Source organism: Neofelis nebulosa, chromosome 5 (assembly GCF_028018385.1).
Source record: "Neofelis nebulosa isolate mNeoNeb1 chromosome 5, mNeoNeb1.pri, whole genome shotgun sequence".
NCBI lineage: Eukaryota > Metazoa > Chordata > Mammalia > Carnivora > Felidae > Neofelis > Neofelis nebulosa.
The window spans coordinates 139,994,078-140,012,760 of record NC_080786.1 but is presented as its reverse complement, the minus strand read 5'-3'; the positions used below and the strand labels follow the sequence as shown (position 1 = coordinate 140,012,760).

Below are 18,683 nucleotides of genomic sequence, written 5' to 3'. Positions count from 1 at the left end.
TGAAGGAGCTCCAATCCCATTCCCATCCAATCTCCAGTGGCTAATGAGGCTGTAGATTTTGATCATGTTTCTGTGCTTTGATTTTCAACCCTATCTCAGAACTGGAGACCTAGGGACTCAACTAGGGCAAATTAAATTACTATAATGCTTGCCGTTCTAAGATTCAGTTACTTTACTTGAATAAACACTCACATGTATCTTGGATTACTACAAGTATCTTCTTAATTTCCAGAGTTTTGAAAAAGTAAATTCTGAAAATCTTTGTGAGTTTTGTCATTTCTTTTATAGATGAGAAATAATTTTGGAAGTCTTTACTCAACCATTTTTACTGACTACCTTATTATATATTTGTGTTCAAAGTAGCAAGACAGGGTAAAAGAAGCCTTGAGATTTGGGAATTGACAGAGATGGGGGGGGAGTTCCATATGAGGCTGAAGAGTTTGTCAGTGGCCAAATTATTCAGTTTTGAAGATCATACTTAAGAGTTTAGTTTAGGCTTTATTACTTAGTTTAGTCTTTTTGTGTGTGTGAAGAAAATATTTATTTTAAGAAAAAAAATTAATTAAAAAATTTAACAAGTTTCACTTAGCAAAATACACCCAAAAGGAAATCAAACTACAAAAAAAGTTTTAAGTCAAGGCCTCACTAAGTCCTACAGTATTAGCAATGTGTCTCCATTTTCAAAATTAACCTATTCTTGGGGGCACTTGGGTGGCTCAGTCGGTTAGGCTTCCAACTTTGGCTCAGGTCATGATTTCATGTTTCATGGGTTTGGGTCCCACATTGGGCTCTGCACTGTCAGATTCTCTCTCCCTCCCTCTCTCTGCCTCTCTCTCTCTCTCAAAATAAATAAATAATTTTAAAAAACACTAACTTATTTTAAAAAACTGAAATTTAAACTGAAAAGATTTTAAATAAAAATGAACTATAATGAACAAACATGAAAAAAACTCCTCTTTAAATTAGGGATCTGGCACCTTGAGTTTTCCAGAAAAGTATTCCTCTCAGTGTGTTCATGTCATGTGATATAAAAGATCCATGTAATGTACTTAAAACTACTTTAACTTAGATAACATCACTCTGAAGTGCACTACGAAAATGTTAATTGAGAAAAGCTGAAAGTAGTTTAGTTTTTACTCATTATCACATGATAATGTGATAAGAAAGTCTGCATGAGAAAACACTGAAAAGTTGATTTTTTAATGCAGATTACACGAAACTCATGGTGCAAAATGGGTCCCACAGCTTCCTCTAGAGTAATTATTGCTTTTCACTGCTTGTTGGCTGCCTGTGAAAATTTGATCGCAATAACTCAAATGCTCCTACAAAACTAGTCATATCCACCCATGCCGCTCTGGCCTCTACAGTCAGCCCTGTAACAGCCACTCACAGACTGACTCTCGAGGCCTCTGGGAGTGGACTAGGTGGACACTCCCATGCCCATGCCTTGCATCATCTGGTTGCTGGCCCCAGTTGCAGAATTCTGGAAAGGTTCTACGTAACCACGTTGCGTGTTGGTCCTGTCTTTGGACATGGCTGCCACAACTTCTTCATGAGTGGCAAACTCCATGTGGGCTCCGCCCCTTACTCTTCAATCAGAGCCACTGTCAATATGGACTCTCACAGGGTTAAGTGGAGAGAAGAAGTCATAAATGTCATTCTCTGTGGCATCGTATGGCCACCCTCTCATGCGGACTCAGTGTACAGTGGTACTCTGGGCAGTGAAATCGCCACCTCCGATCTGTGGTCACACCTGCCTGAGAGACAGTAATTGAGGTCTCTCCCCAACAGATCAGTGGTGAAGCTGTAGCCATCGCTGAGGACCCGGTAGTCCTCAGAGCCCCCATACCTTGCACTATGAGCACCAGACCTCATCCTCCATAGGTCCGCTTGCTTGATGATGCCAATATGCCTGTTGGCTATGCCAGGGTGGTCATAAAGCCCCCACCACTCTTGAGACATGAACTTCAGAAGGGGACCCGAGTACGACCTAGCTTCCTCCTGATTGCTCTTGAACACTTCAATATACCTGTGCCCTATTCTCTCCTTGTGCTTCTCTTGGCCCTTCTCAGCTAACTCCTGTGAGGGAAACTACACAAAGACCTCCCCTATAATCTTGCCCTTGGGGTCCACAATTCCAACCATAAGAACAGAACAATTTCTCCCTTCGTCATCCAAATGGGAGTCCTCGGGCCACACAAAGCCATCAGTGGCTTCAACACCTAATCCACCTCAGTTCTGTGTGACTTAAACACCTCAATGTACCGGTGCCCATGCTTTTTCTGTCTTTTTTAAGGGCCACATTTACATTAGTTTCTGATTCAAGTCCAACAAAAGCCTCGCCACTCTGCCTGCCTTCTCTAGTGTAGATGAAATGAATGCCTGCAACCCCAGCATGAATTGTGCAGTCAGAAAGCAAATTCTGCTTATCCTTAGCAGAGCAGGACTGGGACAGGCCTGACCTCAAAGCCTTCACTTCCTCAGGGCCCTACATCATGGACACTTGAGAGGAAAGACGCCAAATGAGGTTGGTTGCAGCTTTTTGTGACTTAAACAGCCAACCCCAGGGGGCAGGGGGAGATGCCCATAGTTGGAGACACTCCTGGTAGGTAATGAATTGTCCTAAAAAAGAGCTATACGACCATCTTGCCTCAGTGTCACAGCATTCACCAGAGCAACCAGGGTGGTGGTGCTGGGGATTGGGATGGGCTCGAGCCCCCTTTGTCCTGGGAAACCTTTTAGTTTAATCTTTATTCTCAAGGTGCAAGGATGTCACCAGAGAGCTTTCAGTAGAAGGACAGTATGGACTTAGGGAGATTCATCAGCAAGGAGAAAGAGAGAAGACAACTTCAAGGTGGTACACAGAAAGGAGTGGAAATGAAAGGGGGTGGACATAGTTGAGAGCTATTTGGGAAATACAATGAACTGGGCCGTTGGTGGATTGAAGGGAAAGCCTGAGGAAGAAATTCACAAGAGGACACGGCTCCCCTGCCCCTACATCATCCTGCAGGTCTGATGCCGGCTAAAGGGTCTGAAACTACTACCAGAGTTTCATCTTGGATGAGTGAATATAAAGTGAAACTGCCATGAAGTGTAGTCATCATCAGCACAAGAAGTACAGTGATCTCTCCCTCTTCAAATTGACAAAATAAAAATAAACTCCTTACAAGCAGAAGGATTGGCAGAAGCTCTGGTTACGAAGAGAAGGCACGAGAAGAGACAAGGGACAATGGCTAGAAGTAAAACAAAACCAAAATCAAACACCTTTCCATCTCCTCCTCTTAGAATTTTATGGAAATCAAGACACCGAAGGCATCTGTTCTTAGAGACTGCAGCTCTGTTTTTTCTTGCAATTGCTTGAGATCTCATATGAAATTTGATTTAACAACTCAAAATATTTTCACAAAGGCTAACATTTTCACCCACCCTTCCTTGATGTAGCTATGAGCTCTCCCTATGTATATCTCTAATCATGCCCCTGAGCTTTACCTAAGTGCCACGATTGCTACAATCCTACTACCGCTAACCTCTTATGGTGACATTAATAGCCCAAATTGGGATAGTGCACTTATTGTTTTAAAGACTTTTCTTTTTTTAAAAAAAATGATTTTTTAAGTTTATTTATCTACTTTGAGAGAGAGAGAGGTAGAGAGGTAGAGAGAGAGAGAGAGAGAACGAGTTGGGGAGGGGCAGAGGGAGAGACAGATAGAGAATCCAAGCAGGATCTGCACTGTCAGCAAAGAGCCTGGTATGGGGCTCAAGTTCACAAACTGAGGTCTTATCCTGAGCTGAAACCAAGAGTCAGACACTTAACTGACTTAGCCACCCATACGCCCCTGTTTTAAAGGTTTTTCAATGGCTTACTCCCTTAATAACAAATTGGGAATTATGACACTATCAGGAATCACCGATTTCCAAATTAATTGCTTGACCGAGATAAAAAAAATATCCTATACTGATATAGGACGGCAAACACCAAATAGTAGTAAATGCTATTTAAATATCAGAATGGTACCAGGATATATTAATCACATAAAAAAGTTTGTCATATAACTATCAACATAGCATTCCTTCACAAATTTAAAACAAGGACATTCCACATCTAGTATTATATTGTACAGGTAAACTATAACTTTCATACACATAAAGAGAGTTTTTAGAATAATGTGGTTTCACTATTGTTTTACATAGCAATGAATTAGAAATATCCTAAATGAATTCCCATAGTTAAAATTATGGTGATAAATTATGAAAAAATGAGATCCTTCTATATGTACTTACATGGAAGCATCTTCATGAAATATTAACAAGAAGAAGAAAGGTGCAGAACAGTTTGTATAATGTATTACTATGTGGGGGAAAAACATATATGTGATTATACAAAGGCTACCTTTGAAAGGATCCATAGGCAACTGGTCATAATAGTTAACCTAGGAAGGGGAAATGAAAGGCTGAGAAGTTTGGAAAGGGGAGGGGATTGTGTGTTTTTTTGGTATATGTTTTCTTGTATTTTTAAATGCTGAACTATGGGTATATAGTAATTAGTTTAACTAACTTAAAAAGTAGTATGCTTAAGCCTGAATTGCTTACCTGTATAGCAGGCTCTATCTATCTATCTATCTATCATCTATCATCCATCTATCTATCCACACATACACATAAAAATATATGTATTCATACACTGTATTTGTCTATGTTCTCAAGAGAAACAGAGCCAACTATTTATCATCTATCTATCCATCCATCCATCCATCCATATCCTGCCTGGCTAGAAAGTCAATTGTTTTACATAGTCAAATAACAGAATTACAAAGTCAATATTAATTACAAAGTCAAATAACAGAAAGGCAATTTAATTTGGAGGACAATTTTTTCTTCTCAAAATCTCAGTCTTTGCTCTTAAGGCCATCAACTGACTGGACGAGGCCCACTGCATTGCAGAGGGTAATATTTTTTACCCAAAGTTTACTGATTCAAATGTTAATCATATCTAAAAATTACCTTCACAACAATATGGAGACTGGTATTTTGCAACAACTGGGCTTCATAACCTGGCTAAGTTGACATATAAAATTAACTATCACACATACACTGAGAATCTTGCATTTAAAATTGAAGAACATTTCTAAAAATGGGGCAAAGGACAAACAAGTCAGTGAAAATGTGTCCATGACCTACAACTTTTCCCTAATAAGACCACCTATTCAGGGTAAAGAAACGAGGATAAGTTTAGCAAAGAAGGAGGCCTTCTGTTAAAGACATGCCTTTAGATAGAAATGCTCCAGTTAGGATGATGTAACTTTCCCTTCCAGATATCATGGTATCCAAAAATGAGCTATCTTAGTATGGATAGTAAGAGAAAAATGGAGAGCAATAAGAGAAGGACAACAAAATGAAATAAAAACTAAACAGTTTATATAAATGCATCAAATCAACACATTGTACATTTTAAACTTATACAAGGTTATATGTCAATTAAATCTCATTAAAGCTGTTAAGACAATAACAGAAACAGAAATGAGGCAAAACAAAAAAAAACTAAAGTGTTTGAAGTATCCTGCAAGTGAGATTCCCCTATCTTTTGGCAGTTAGCAGAAGATTTACGTGTTACAGGCAGTTGTGTTTTGTCATGAGTTAAAAGGAATCAACAAACAAGAATATGATGTACGAGGCAAGGCAGGTGATTGTCTCACTTCTCAGAAATATATGACCTGAGAACAAGGAAGTCTGTGGTTGGGAATTTTGCAAGGAAAATGGAAGGTTTAAACCACTCCAAGAAAGCATGTTCCCCAGCTTGGGGTTTAGGAAAGAAACAAACTTTAGGGCAAGGGCTTGCAATTCTTGGTGTAAGATTTTCTAAAAGACTTTAACCTTTACAGACATCTGCTAATATTCCAGATACTTCAAATGCTCTTATGTTTGTGGGAAAGAACTATACAGTCTGTGTATCTGTAAAGACTAACTGGAGGGGCGCCTGGGTGGCGCAGTCGGTTAAGCGTCCGACTTCAGCCAGGTCACGATCTCGCGGTCCGTGAGTTCGAGCCCCGCGTCAGGCTCTGGGCTGATGGCTCGGAGCCTGGAGCCTGTTTCCGATTCTGTGTCTCCCTCTCTCTCTGCCCCTCCCCCGTTCATGCTCTGTCTCTCTCTGTCCCAAAAATAAATAAAAAATGTTGAAAAAAAAATTAAAAAAAAAAAAATTAAAAAAATTAAAAAAAAAAAGACTAACTGGAGATCAAGATGTTGCTGATAGATGAAGATTCAGGTCCATTTCAGTCAGTGTTTTAGGACACTGGGTGCTTCCTTAGCAGTAACGGGAAGCCATATGAGGTGGTGGACATTTTAGTATTATGTGTGCAGGAATAAGGTGGCCAGGGAAGCAAATATAGGCATAATGGTTGAACTTAACGTGGTTAGGCTAGATGACTTTAAGATGTTTTGATTCTAAAATTTGTATTCCCTGATAATAAATTATATTTTATCTTAATAATACCAGCACAGCTATGCTTATAAATATCTGAAGGCAGAAATCAACATATACTTCAACAAAACTTCACTACCTGGAATTTTTTATATCACATTTGCAGTACGGTGCATGGAAGCTGCATAAAGTGTAAAGTTATAGACGGAGTTTTATTTGTAGGAGCTGGGCTTATTTTCATCATGTTCTGGTGCACGATGCCTATGCCAAATTCCAGACACCTAGGATTTTGCAAAGAAATTGAGTTTGAAACCTTTTGTTTCCATCCAGCTTCTTGGACACAATATGCAAGCATGAAAACTGAGCTGTGTGCTAAAAGTTTGTAAGCGAGGCCATAAACACATTACTTTTGTGAAGAAGGAGTGTTAGAGAGGTGAAATAAGTAGTTTCGTATGGCTCCCAGGCTTTCAGACTTCATTGGTTTATAAAATTATTTTTATGCTACAGAGAAAGAGGACTAAGAAAGGGAAGTCGATGTTTTTCAACTAAGTCCATATTCAAGAAAAAAAAAACCAAGAGAAAATGAACTCCAATATTGCCATTGTTTCATAAAAGAAAGAATGGATAAAATGGTTTAATGGATAAAAGCGTAATTCATTCTCTGGGTTACATTCAAAATACTAAGCTACGGGTATGGTGCTCGTACTACTTGACCAGTCAGAACAGACATCAGCTGCTAAACTATACTGGTGAGTGACACTTAAGATCAGCCCTTAATGAACATAATCTTAGAATAAAGCAGAACCCTTTAAATTTCAGACCTTAGAGTCACGAGAATTATTACTCTTTCCTTATTTTTCTCCATTTTCCAGGCTGCATAAAATTGTGGTAGACACCTATGTGTCCATGACATCTGCAGCATTGATTTATGATAATGTTTCTGTGGCAGGAACCCCGAGAGGTGCTCTATAACAAGGCTGTGAGGTGTTTAGGATGCTTCTTGAAAAGTGTAAAATGCCAATCTATGAACTCACTTTCTCAGGATTTTTAAAGGAAAAGTTGGTCCTTTAGGAGTGACTCATAAAATGGGCATATAATACTCAGTGTAGAGGAAAAACGGGCCACAAAAGACATTTTTCCAGCTCTGGAGGAAGTTTGAAGCTAACTAGAGAAACACAACATACGTGTGAGAAATATAGGAAAAATAACCTTAAGACAATTCATCAGTAAGTATATTATAGAGGTTTTGGCCCAAATTGATAAATGTTAAAATAATCTAAAGTAAAGGACTTATTATGTGGATGTGAATATAATCTGAGAAGACTTCAAATGGGCATCTGGGTGGCTCAGTTGTTTAAGCCTCTGACTCTTGGTTTCGGCTCAGGTCATGATCTGACAGTTCTTGGGTTCAAGGCATGCATTGGGCTCTGTGCTGTCAGTGCGAGGCCTGCTTGGGATTCTCTCTCTCTTTCTCTCTCTCTCTCTCTCTCTCTCTCAAAACAAATAAACTTTTTAAAAAAATTGGGAAAAAAAGAAAGATTTCACAAAGCTTTTCTGTGCAAAGTATCTTTTTGAATCTATAAGAATATTAATGTGCCTACGTGTTACAAACAAGTCTTAGAGATCTGTAACTAAACACTAGATGCCTTGTTCAACATTTCAAACAGGGTTAGTCAGAGTGAAGAATCTCCATGGTAAATTTTTGTTTTATGCTCATCATGGTGTCCAGGGCTTCTTGACATATATTTATGTGATGCTTTGCAACTTTAGATATTGTAGCTGCTTTCAAAATATTCTACGGTAAATAGTGAGGCTGATGCATCAAATATTCAATAAAGTCACAATCATGAACTTGCTGGGCATATGAAGAAATGAAAATGATCTTTTCTTGGCTCTTACTCCGATTTTACATTTTGAAATTAGATTTCACTCAATGCCTTCCACATTGGTAGCTTGCACCATATTCTGCCTTCACCGAGTATACTCTGTTTTTACTTACCTTTTTTTAATGGCATGCATCCAAAAGGAAAATTACGTGAATCGAAAGGAAAGATATATTTAGCATTTTTTTTTTCTGAAGCACCACATCAGACGCCAGATAAGTATATATGATTTATCTCACCTCTGTTGGAATCTAAAAAGCACATGGACTTTCTTGTAAGGTAGCCAAAATCATTTTTTTTTTTTTTGGATAACACAAATTGTTCAGGAAAATCAAATAGTAAATTATAAAATTTCACATTATGGAGCTGTATATATATTTTTCCAGTATGTAAGTTTGAAAAATGCAACCTTTCCATATAAACTAGAAATACATGCACACAGGCACACACGTATGTATGCACAAAGGTGTACTAGAAGCCTTTCCTCCTCTATGAATGACTGTTGTAGACTTTTAGTAATGGAAATATCATAAAGAAACAAAGTGTGAGCCATTTAAAAAATCCTAAACCGTTGTTGATAAGAGATGTATGGGTCACTGTTCTAGAGAACCACACTTGCTTTTTCTTTGGTGTTTGCCAAAAGGAGGCATCTAGTACACCATGGAAAAGATAACTTGGGAAATTGAAAATCTCTGAAAATTGGATGAATTGTCCTAGATGAAAGGACAGCTGAGGCTTGAGAGAAGTAGTTTGGACTGAGGCTACTCAAACATCTAACTTGGATGAAGGTGGAGGGCTAAGACTGCCTGTCAATCTAGCAATGATTTGCTACAGTGAGTTCTTATGTTGGAACACCAGGCTGAAAGCCAGTAAATAATGTCATTACTTGAGAAAATGTTTGCTAACCAAATTAGTCAAGCAAGAAGTTTGCTCATCTGGGAAAAGAATGCTTTTTTTAGGGTAGTAGTTTGCTCATCAAAATTCACACAGGGCATTTGACTGACCATGTCCACCAAGTCTTGAATTATTATCTTGTGAACTTTCCCAAATCCAAATCCTGGTTCTCTACCTTAAAAAAGTTTACCTAAGTGACTCAAAAACATGTCCCCAAACCTTACAAATATCCTATCTTAAATTTCCCCTTTTGAAACACAATTGGCAATCTGAAGACAGAAATCTCTCTGTCACACAAGTGGTGAATTTAGCTTTGCTTGATCATCATATTTTTGTCACGGTCTTTTAAAGGAAATTTATAGTTGACCGTGTTAAATAGTAATTGAATATTAGAGTGGATAAATCAAAAGTTAAATAGTTTTTGGATATTCATGTGATCAAATATCATGAAAGCCACAAAGTCAAACTGTAATAAAATTACCGCTTTATTAAAAACAAGGATCTCACACCAGTCAGAGTGGCTAAAATGAACAAATCAGGAGACTATAGATGCTGGCGAGGATGTGGAGAAACGGGAACCCTCTTGCACTGTTGGTGGGAATGCAAATTGGTGCAGCCATTCTGGAAAACAGTGTGGAGGTTCCTCAAAAAATTAAGAATAGATCTACCCTATGACCCAGGAATAACACTGCTAGGAATTTACCCAAGGGATACAGGAGTGCTGATGCATAGGGGCACTTGTACCCCAATGTTTATAGCAGCACTTTCAACAAGAGCCAAATTATGGAAAGAGCCTAAATGTCCATCAACTGATGAATGGATAAAGAAATTGTGGTTTATATACACAATGGAATACTACTTGGCAATGAGAAAGAATGAAATAGGGCCTTTTGTAGCAACATGGATGGAACTGGAGAGTGTTATACTAAGTGAAAGAAGTCATACAGAGAAAGACAGACACCATATGTTTTCACTCTTATGTGGATCCTGAGAAACTTAACAGAAGACCATGGGGGAGGGGAAGGGAAAAAAAAGTTAGAGAGGGAGGGAGCCAAACCATAAGAGACTCTTAAAAACTGAGAATAAACTGAGGGTTGATGGGGGTGGGAGGGAAGGGAAAGTGGGTGATGGGCATTGAGGAGGGCACCTGTTGGGATGAGCACTGGGTGTTGTATAGAAACCAATTTGACAATAAATTTCATAATAAAAAAATTAAAAGAAAAAAATAAAGACAAGGATTTGATGAATTTAGGTTACATTTTTCTGACTTCAGAAGTCTTATATCCAATAATTTTTATATTCCCACACTACTCATGTTATTCTTTGTCAAGTGTTCTGGGGACACTGCAGATCAAAATTGATCCTCTACCTTTTCTTTCCTTTCTCCCTTCCTCCCTCCCTTCCTTCCTTCCTTCCGTTCTCCTTTCCTTCTCATATGTTTTGATAGTGTTTTATTCCTTTTGAGTCCTTGTTATTTTTTATCACTTATGGCTGTCCCAGGGTAGTCTTTACCCCAGTGAAAGACTACTCATTGAACATCTGCTTTCCCTCTATATTTTATATCTATTGGCAAATACTTTAGGCATTTTCAAATTATAATGTCTCATTTCTCTTATTGGTGATGGAAAGTCCACATTTATGAATGACAAATGTAGACGATCTATTGTTTCCTAACCCTATTGGTGAATAAAAAAATCGGAAGGATTGACAAACACTAATGAGATTGTACCTATAAAATGTGTGGTAAGAGCATTTTTGTGTTGTTACTGAATGAAAACCATAATGACTACTTGTCACTATTTCTGAAACGTCATGGTCATTATAAGAAATTTAATGCACTATTGATTACTTTCATCGAAAGTGAAAACAAAATAATATGTTAAGTCTTTATTAAAACCTAATTAAAACAAAGTGGTATTTTTTGCTGTTGTTTGCCTGGTAATTTACAATATAACACTTCCATAGTTGATATTAAGCATCCAAGAGCAGAAACAACTATTTCTCAGATTTGGAGACATAAATCTAGAGTCAAGAAAAGGGGACTATTGAAAGCACATCATTATTTCAGGAACATATTATGAAGAATAAAAAAATACAATTGATTGTAGAGGTATACTTCTGAAGATGAATTGGTGGATTGGAGACTGTCTTCAAGACAACCTTGGGAGGATGTGCTAAAAATAGCAGGGCTTTGTGAAAGAAAGAGCCCAGAAGCAGAGTTGCTCCCTTCTAGGAACACTTGGATCAAACAGGGACATGCTGACTCCATAGAAAATTCATGAAATTTTAAGGCCCTGCCATTTCTAATTGACTTATCCTGAGTCCTTATGATTTAAATGCAGGATTCTGATTAATTGCTGTGGGTATACCCTTCATCTTCTGCCCCTGTCTGACCACCTTGACTAAACACAAAGGAGGAAGGAAACTTCAGAGGAGGGAGATACTTGGGAACTTTATAGGCAAAATCAAAGGAAACTTGAAATCAAGAGAATAGGCCTCACTCATGAGTGTGGCCCCACTGCTATGCCCTGACAGACTTGTGTGCAGAGAAGGGGTAATGGCATGGGATTGCTTTGGACTTCTAGGTTTGCTGTAAGGCCAGGTGGGGCCTAGAATGGCCGAGCTCTAGGCTGCATTCAGCCCTTTCCACTTCCTATGGTTTATTGTATAGGTAATATAACTTTCAATTTATGCAGTGAGCTGAACAAAGTTAGGAAGCACTGCTCTCTAGAACCTGGTTGGCCTCCCCTTCCCCCAGCCCAACTACTTACTGGATTGCCCTGGTTGCTGGGCACTTCTATACATTAGAGACTGAATACTTCACAGGGTTCCATGTGGTCACTTGTGGCCTATAGGACACTGGACATTGGAAGGAGAACTGCAGAGCCCTTCAGAGCCATGAAGGATCCACTGCCTGCCACTGAGATGTTTTTTCAGCCAATCTTGGAGGAACTTTGAAGTGCTCTGCCGATAACATGTGAATGCTTGAGACAAGTCCCAGGTCTCCTTTAGAAAAAAAAAGAGCCAGCCAAAGGGTGTTTTCCTTAAGTTGAAGTGTGTAGAAAAGGCAGTGAAAAGAATAAACTAATGACAGAAGTCACCAAAGCCCTCCAGTCACCTGGGCTGGAAGCAAGCCCTTCAATATTGCAAGTTTTGTGTTTGCAAGTTCAAATTCTGAACAAGTTTTCACCTGATGACATGATAGACTTCCTTGACAAAGGACAGAAAAGCAAACCCTGTAAACTTTCCCAAATAACTATGGTTAATGACATTGTAAAAGCATTACAGAATAATGGAGAAAAGCTTCAGAAGAAAATAAAGAAATATTTGAATAAAAATGCTCATCTTTATCACAGTCCAGAGGTGCCCAAGAGGGAAGAGGAAGAGGGAGGGAAGAAAAAGTGTGGGAAGAGAAGGAACATGGAGAAATGCCAGAACACTCAAATGCACGAGTGAACCGGGTCATGAATGATAAAGCGAGACAATTAAAATCTCTGGCTGAAACCATACTGAAGGCCAGATGTTTCCTGATATTGGGAGAAATCACACGGATGGCAGAAGCGTGGAAGTAGAGAAACAGAGGGAAGCACAAAATGGCCACCATCTAGTCTGTTAGTTAGAAGTGGATCTAAAAAGTCTCATTGATGATGTTATCTTAAATATGTCCTTTAAAAGTCCTGAAAGAGGAAAAAAAAAACAACAAGAAATATCCAGGCAATTGTGTGAAGAAAACCAAATGAATGAAGAGCTTACAGGAAAAATAAAAAATTCAAACCAAGCAAGTATATGCAGTCTGAAAATTTCCCAGTTGGAAAGTGAGATCCAGAAGCTTCAGCCGAAGCTTCAAATACTGCCTGCATCAAGAACATGTAATGTGACTTGACAGAAAATTGGTTGAGGAGGAAATACACTGCTTAGAAATAGAGAAGAAATTTCTCAATGTGTGTAGAAACATCAAATATGCAACTTTTATAAGAAATTGGCAGAAGACATGAACAAAGAATTGGAAAGAATCACTCCCTCCTATCAAAAGGAGATTCTCTTCTATCAGAAAAGAGGTTAAGAAAGTTGGAGGCAGCTCTGTCGATTGAAAGATCAAAATGATTTATAACATGTAAGTTTGGACTAAGTTCGAGTCCAGCTTCTGGCTTTTCTCAAGTGGCCCTTTTGCTTCTGCTGCTCCACCAATAGCCCACAGAAGTCCCGAAGGGTCCAGGGATCCCATGGGTTTATTAGGGTTCCCGGGAAGGGGGCAGGTCCCTGCTCACATGCCCCTTTGACAGAACAGGGCAAAAAGTCGTGGGTACAGAATAAATTTGATGAATTTGGACAATGACTAGCACATTTGGCTCTATTTGATTGAAACTGTGTGTGTGTGTGTGTGTTATTGCATACATTAACATCTATTTAATAAATTCCTAACAAGGTTCCACAGTGTTTTCAGCACTATTCTAGATGCTTGGAATTCAGTGATAGAAAAACAACCCAGTGAGACCTGTGGACCCACAGAGCGTATAATCTAGTAAGGAGTAAGTGAGATAATAATGAACAAATAAACAAATAGATAGTACTAAGTACTATGCAGACAATTACAATAAGGTGAAGAGATAATGGGGGTTATAGAATAACATCAGAGGTCACATTTAAGGTGTGATCTAACAGATGAGAGGAAGACAGCCCAAGAATGTCAGCGAGCACAATATTCCAGGGAGAAAGAAAGGGTGGTAGCATAAAGGCCCTGAGACTTTGGTTTCTGGAGCCAGGGAACATGGAGCAAAGGTCACAGCATAGAGAATGGTGGAGGTTGCATAGGGCCAATTGCACAGCTACTGTGTTTGGTTCAGTGTATAACACCAGGGAGAGATTTAGTCCTTGTTGTGGGGAAAATGGGAATCAGGGGGAGGGGGGACATGATGTGGTGTATATTCTGCATATATCTCTTTGGTTGAGCAAAAAATGGAATTTGGAGAGGGGTATTTTGCTGAGGGGACAGAAAGCTGTCTGCAAGAGAGCACTGGGGGCTGACACTGGGGTCGTCATCATGAATCTGGAATAGTGAGGACAGATTTTGCAGGGGGCAATACAACTCTTAGACATTTTCTAACTACCCTGGATACTGTTTGACACTACTTTAAAAGTCATAGTTAAATCTCTGCACGAAATCCCTGAAAAAAAGTCAGCAAGGTGTAGGTTTATTAAAAAAATCTTGTTTTTTTTTTTACAGGACAAAATATGGTGTAAAGCATATCTGTCTTGGACTTCAGTTTGGCTTCTACAATACCTGAGGGCCCTCAGGACCAGGTGGTCTCACCTGTCAGGTGGTCCAACAATAGTGCAAGATGAGGATTCCCAGGGATGATGCATTTACAGCATCATCCCTACTAGTTGGGGATACTATGATGAATAAGTTTAGACCCTCAAGGTGCACAGCTAATGGAAAAGACTCATGAACTAGATACGGTCCTGAATATGGTGCACACAGCCATAGCTGGCACCATGTATGGGTTTCTAACAGTTCTTGCAGCAGACTGAAGGTGGGGAAGGGAGTGTCAGAAAAGCCTGTCTGGAAGAGGTAGCCCCTGAACTGAAGGATGAACAGGATTTATCTATAAAACTTTCCAAATTTTAAGGGATATATGAATCACTTGCATATATTATCACAATGTAGATTTTGATTTATCAGCTCTTGAGTGGCCCTGAGACTCTGCATCGCTCCCAGATGATGCCTATGCTGGGGTACTAGACATGGAATAGTGAGGATTTTTAAGTGATTGTGGGGTAGGAGTGAGGGAAAGATGAAGGAGGAGGGGTATTTCTGCAGAAGGCATAGCACAAACAAATACACAGGGCATGAGCAGCCTGGTCTGGAGGGTGGGGTGAGGGCAGGTTTGTGTAGTTAATGTTCTGGAGTTCAGGACTCAGGCAGAAAAGCAGGGCCAGATACGTTATCTTCACAAATATTCATATCTACCATGAATGAGTTTTGTCCCCAGAAAATCATCTGTTCACAGGAGCACAATGGACCACAGACTTGCTGTCACCCTTGGGGAAGCCAGCTGTGGATAACCCGCTATACCTCCAAAATGTCCTGTGTAATAGCCCTACTCCCACTCAGTTGCTACCCTTCTTGACATGTCCTTATGCCTACATACAATCGATTCAGATTCCTATAGATTCTACTTTCAAAGTCCTTCTAGTCTCTTCTCTCTATCTGCATGACCATCATCCTAATGCAAACCACTATTATCTCTTCCCTAGGTCACTGTCACTAGGCCCCCCATCTAATTTCATGCAGCAGCCAGAGAGGATGCTGTAACCAAAGACATAACCATGTTAAATATGAAACCGGACTTCAACATGTGTGTGATGAATGCACACCAGACCCCTTGACCTTGACCTCCTGCATCCTTAGCTCTGGGTGATGACCACCAAGAGTGAATGCACATCCCAGTATGCCCTTGGGCAGGCCTGATTAATGCTTGGTTTGTGCCTGAATATTATTACTAGTGCCTTTTTCACTCTTAAAATTCCTCCAGTTAGGACAAAAATTATATAGTTACAGAATAAATGGCTCATTTTATGCAACATTAAAAAAATGTATAAGCTCATGAACATACAAGAAAACATGAGTTAAATCTAAATCTAGTTGAAGCCATAGACAAAGAAACACCACTGTTTTGACAATTTAACTAACGTGGAGGCATCATATTTTTAGTTAAGATGATTCTGCATTCTTGAGGGCCAAATATGAGCCATCTTACTTTTGAGAAAGCCCTAAGAGAAACTGAATGATACACAGGATAAACATAATGCCAAGCATGCTTGGGTTAAGGTCAAGGCCCATTCAATTTATTGTGAAACCAGAAGAGATTTCACTTGAAAATCTTTGCACAACAGTCCATTTTAATGCATAGTTCAGGTGATGAAATGTTCATGTGAATTAAGACAAATGATTTTTCAATTTGATTCAGGATGAAGAACATTTTGGTGGTGAAGTAAGATATTGAGTCTAAAGACATAAGGTGAAAAGATGAAGCTGCTTTGCCGGAAAAATGACCACTGGGAAGACAATATAGTAGTAAGCATACAGTTTCTGGAGCTGCTCCCTGGGAAACATTGAGTTGTTTGTGAGTGGGGCCTGGACATCCGGAGATTTTTTTTTAAGTTCTCTCATTATTCTGATGCACGGCAAAGTTGAGAATCCACTGCAACAGGGCATAAACGCCAGACTCACAATGAAGAGATGTGCATCTTCTTCTGATTCAGCACATGTGGCACCTTACTTCTCATGTCTCATGTCTCCATGGTTCATGATATTGTCAGATTATCTTTCTGTTTCCACACTCTGTCCATCTAAACACTGCTGTTTGTTCCTGACCTATGGTACATTGTCCAAAACCACTGTCCCTATAGCTCCCTTTGGATCCAGCAATTGGGAAAGCTCAGAAGGAGATTGGAGGGAAGTGGGGGAAGGGTGGGGGCAATGGCCAGGCATTTAGTCTCTTGGCTCCATTTTGACAAGGTTGACTTGAGTTTGCTCGATCTATAGACCTAAGTCCATGTTTTTCTACATGGCTTCCTTCCTTGAGTTTCCACTAACTACTCTTTCCCCTTATCCCTTAGGCTTAGACAGGGTAACAGTTGGACTCTAACTATCCCAGGGTTATTGCTTGTATTAGTTTCCTATTGTTTTTGTGCGGAATTATCACAAATTTAGTGGCTTAAAAAAAACAGAACATAATAGCAACAGTCTCAGATACAGAGAACAAACTAATGGTTGCCACAGGGATGGCTGAAATAGGTGAAAGGGATTAAGAGGACAATTATCCTCTAAATGTTTCCTTTACCTCGGAAACCCTCAGTCATTCCCCTCAGGCAAGTGTGTCTGGGCCAATGTCGTGGATCAAAGGCAATGAAAGGACACTGGGCTACCCTAGGAATGGGGGTGGAGGGTGGTGGATTTTCCCCTGTGAATCAAGATCCAATTTAGGGTCAGGAAATAAATGATAGGGATTAAAGAACACACCATCGGTCAACAAATATTTATTCAGCGCCTACTATGTGTTAGTCACTGAACAGAAAAGAGATCAGTGGGCTGGGTCCTGAAAAGAGAACAAAAGGTTTGACTACATTCTAGCAATGCTTTTGTTTGCAAACAGGTATTGTTAATTTTTTTTAAGGGCAGGCAAGCAATCTCTGGCAACACTAACAATTTGCTTTTGTATTTTATTAAAAGATATTAAAGCTTTTTCTATGATAAACAACATTGTAAAATTATAAAACATGAAAATTACTTTTCTTGTTACTACCTGTATTTTGCTCAGATTGATCAATTTGGATGTGGGTTTAAAAAAAAAAAAGACATCCTCACAGAAACATCCAGAATATATTTGACTAAGTATCTGGGTGCTGTGGCCCAGCCAAGTTGACATATAAAAATGAACCATCGCAAATTCATCCTTTGCCAACCTAGCTCCCATATGCATTTCCTTAAGCCATACTTACTCTATAAATAAAGACAATAATAAGGTCATACTTCAACTTAACATTATACAGCTCTCCTATGTACAATTGAAAATGAACTAACCCTTTCCCCAGAAGAAGACAAAAAGTCTTCGGGTGATGTTTACTCTTCTCTTTGGTATTCTGTAAATTAAACACTATGATAGAAAGTTAACAATACTTAAATACCATGATGGAGTCAATACATTTTAAGTTACATTACAAGGGGTTAAGAGAAAAAAAACAACAACAAAGAGATAGATAGATAGATCTATTCATTACTAAATACATATTCACACACAAACATAACAAAATGTGGAAGAATATTCATGATAATTATAGTCCTCATTTATGTAAGTAGGTAAGTGGTCACATCTGGTATTAATAAATACCTCCTTCCAATATTCATTCTGTATGCCTTTTGTCCTCAGCAAGCTTCTCAACTGGTCATGGTTCTTTACCTGGTGAGGTGATCCAAATCTTTGTTCCTGAAGGGTCTATTTCATTAGTAGTCCTGCCCGGATTAGGCTATTGTAGTTTTCCACTGACTTTAAACACAGGGAATGATAATAACAAGAAACACCCTAAGGAATTTCTTGTATTCCAGACGTATTCTTATGAAAAGTGATGGGGAAAAAAACACTTACCAGATTAACAACTACATAGCAGGTACCAGGGGATGTGTTAATTTTTTCAAGCAATGAAACCACATCTGTTAAAGCAATTGCAATTTGAGGTGCCACTTGGTTAGATTTATGATAATCCACTGTCATTCTCTAGTTCCTTCTGTCTTCTTCACAGGCCAGATAGACTGGTTGAATGGAGAAGTGATGGGAATCACCACCCCTGCATCTTTCAAGTCCTTGATGATGGCACTAATCTCTGCAATCCCTCCAGGAATACAGTACTGTTTTGGTTTACTACTTTTCTGGGTAGAAGCAGTTCTAGTGGTTTCCTCTTGGCCTTTTCCACCATAATAGCCCTGA

General features: G+C 39.1%; 1 pseudogene; it reads right to left on the bottom strand.

The window, feature by feature from the left end:
- Window positions 1-1,222: 1,222 nt before the first annotated feature.
- Window positions 1,223-18,470, bottom strand: LOC131513204 (heterogeneous nuclear ribonucleoprotein F-like; annotated as a pseudogene).
- Between the last annotated feature and the right edge of the window lie 213 nt (window positions 18,471-18,683).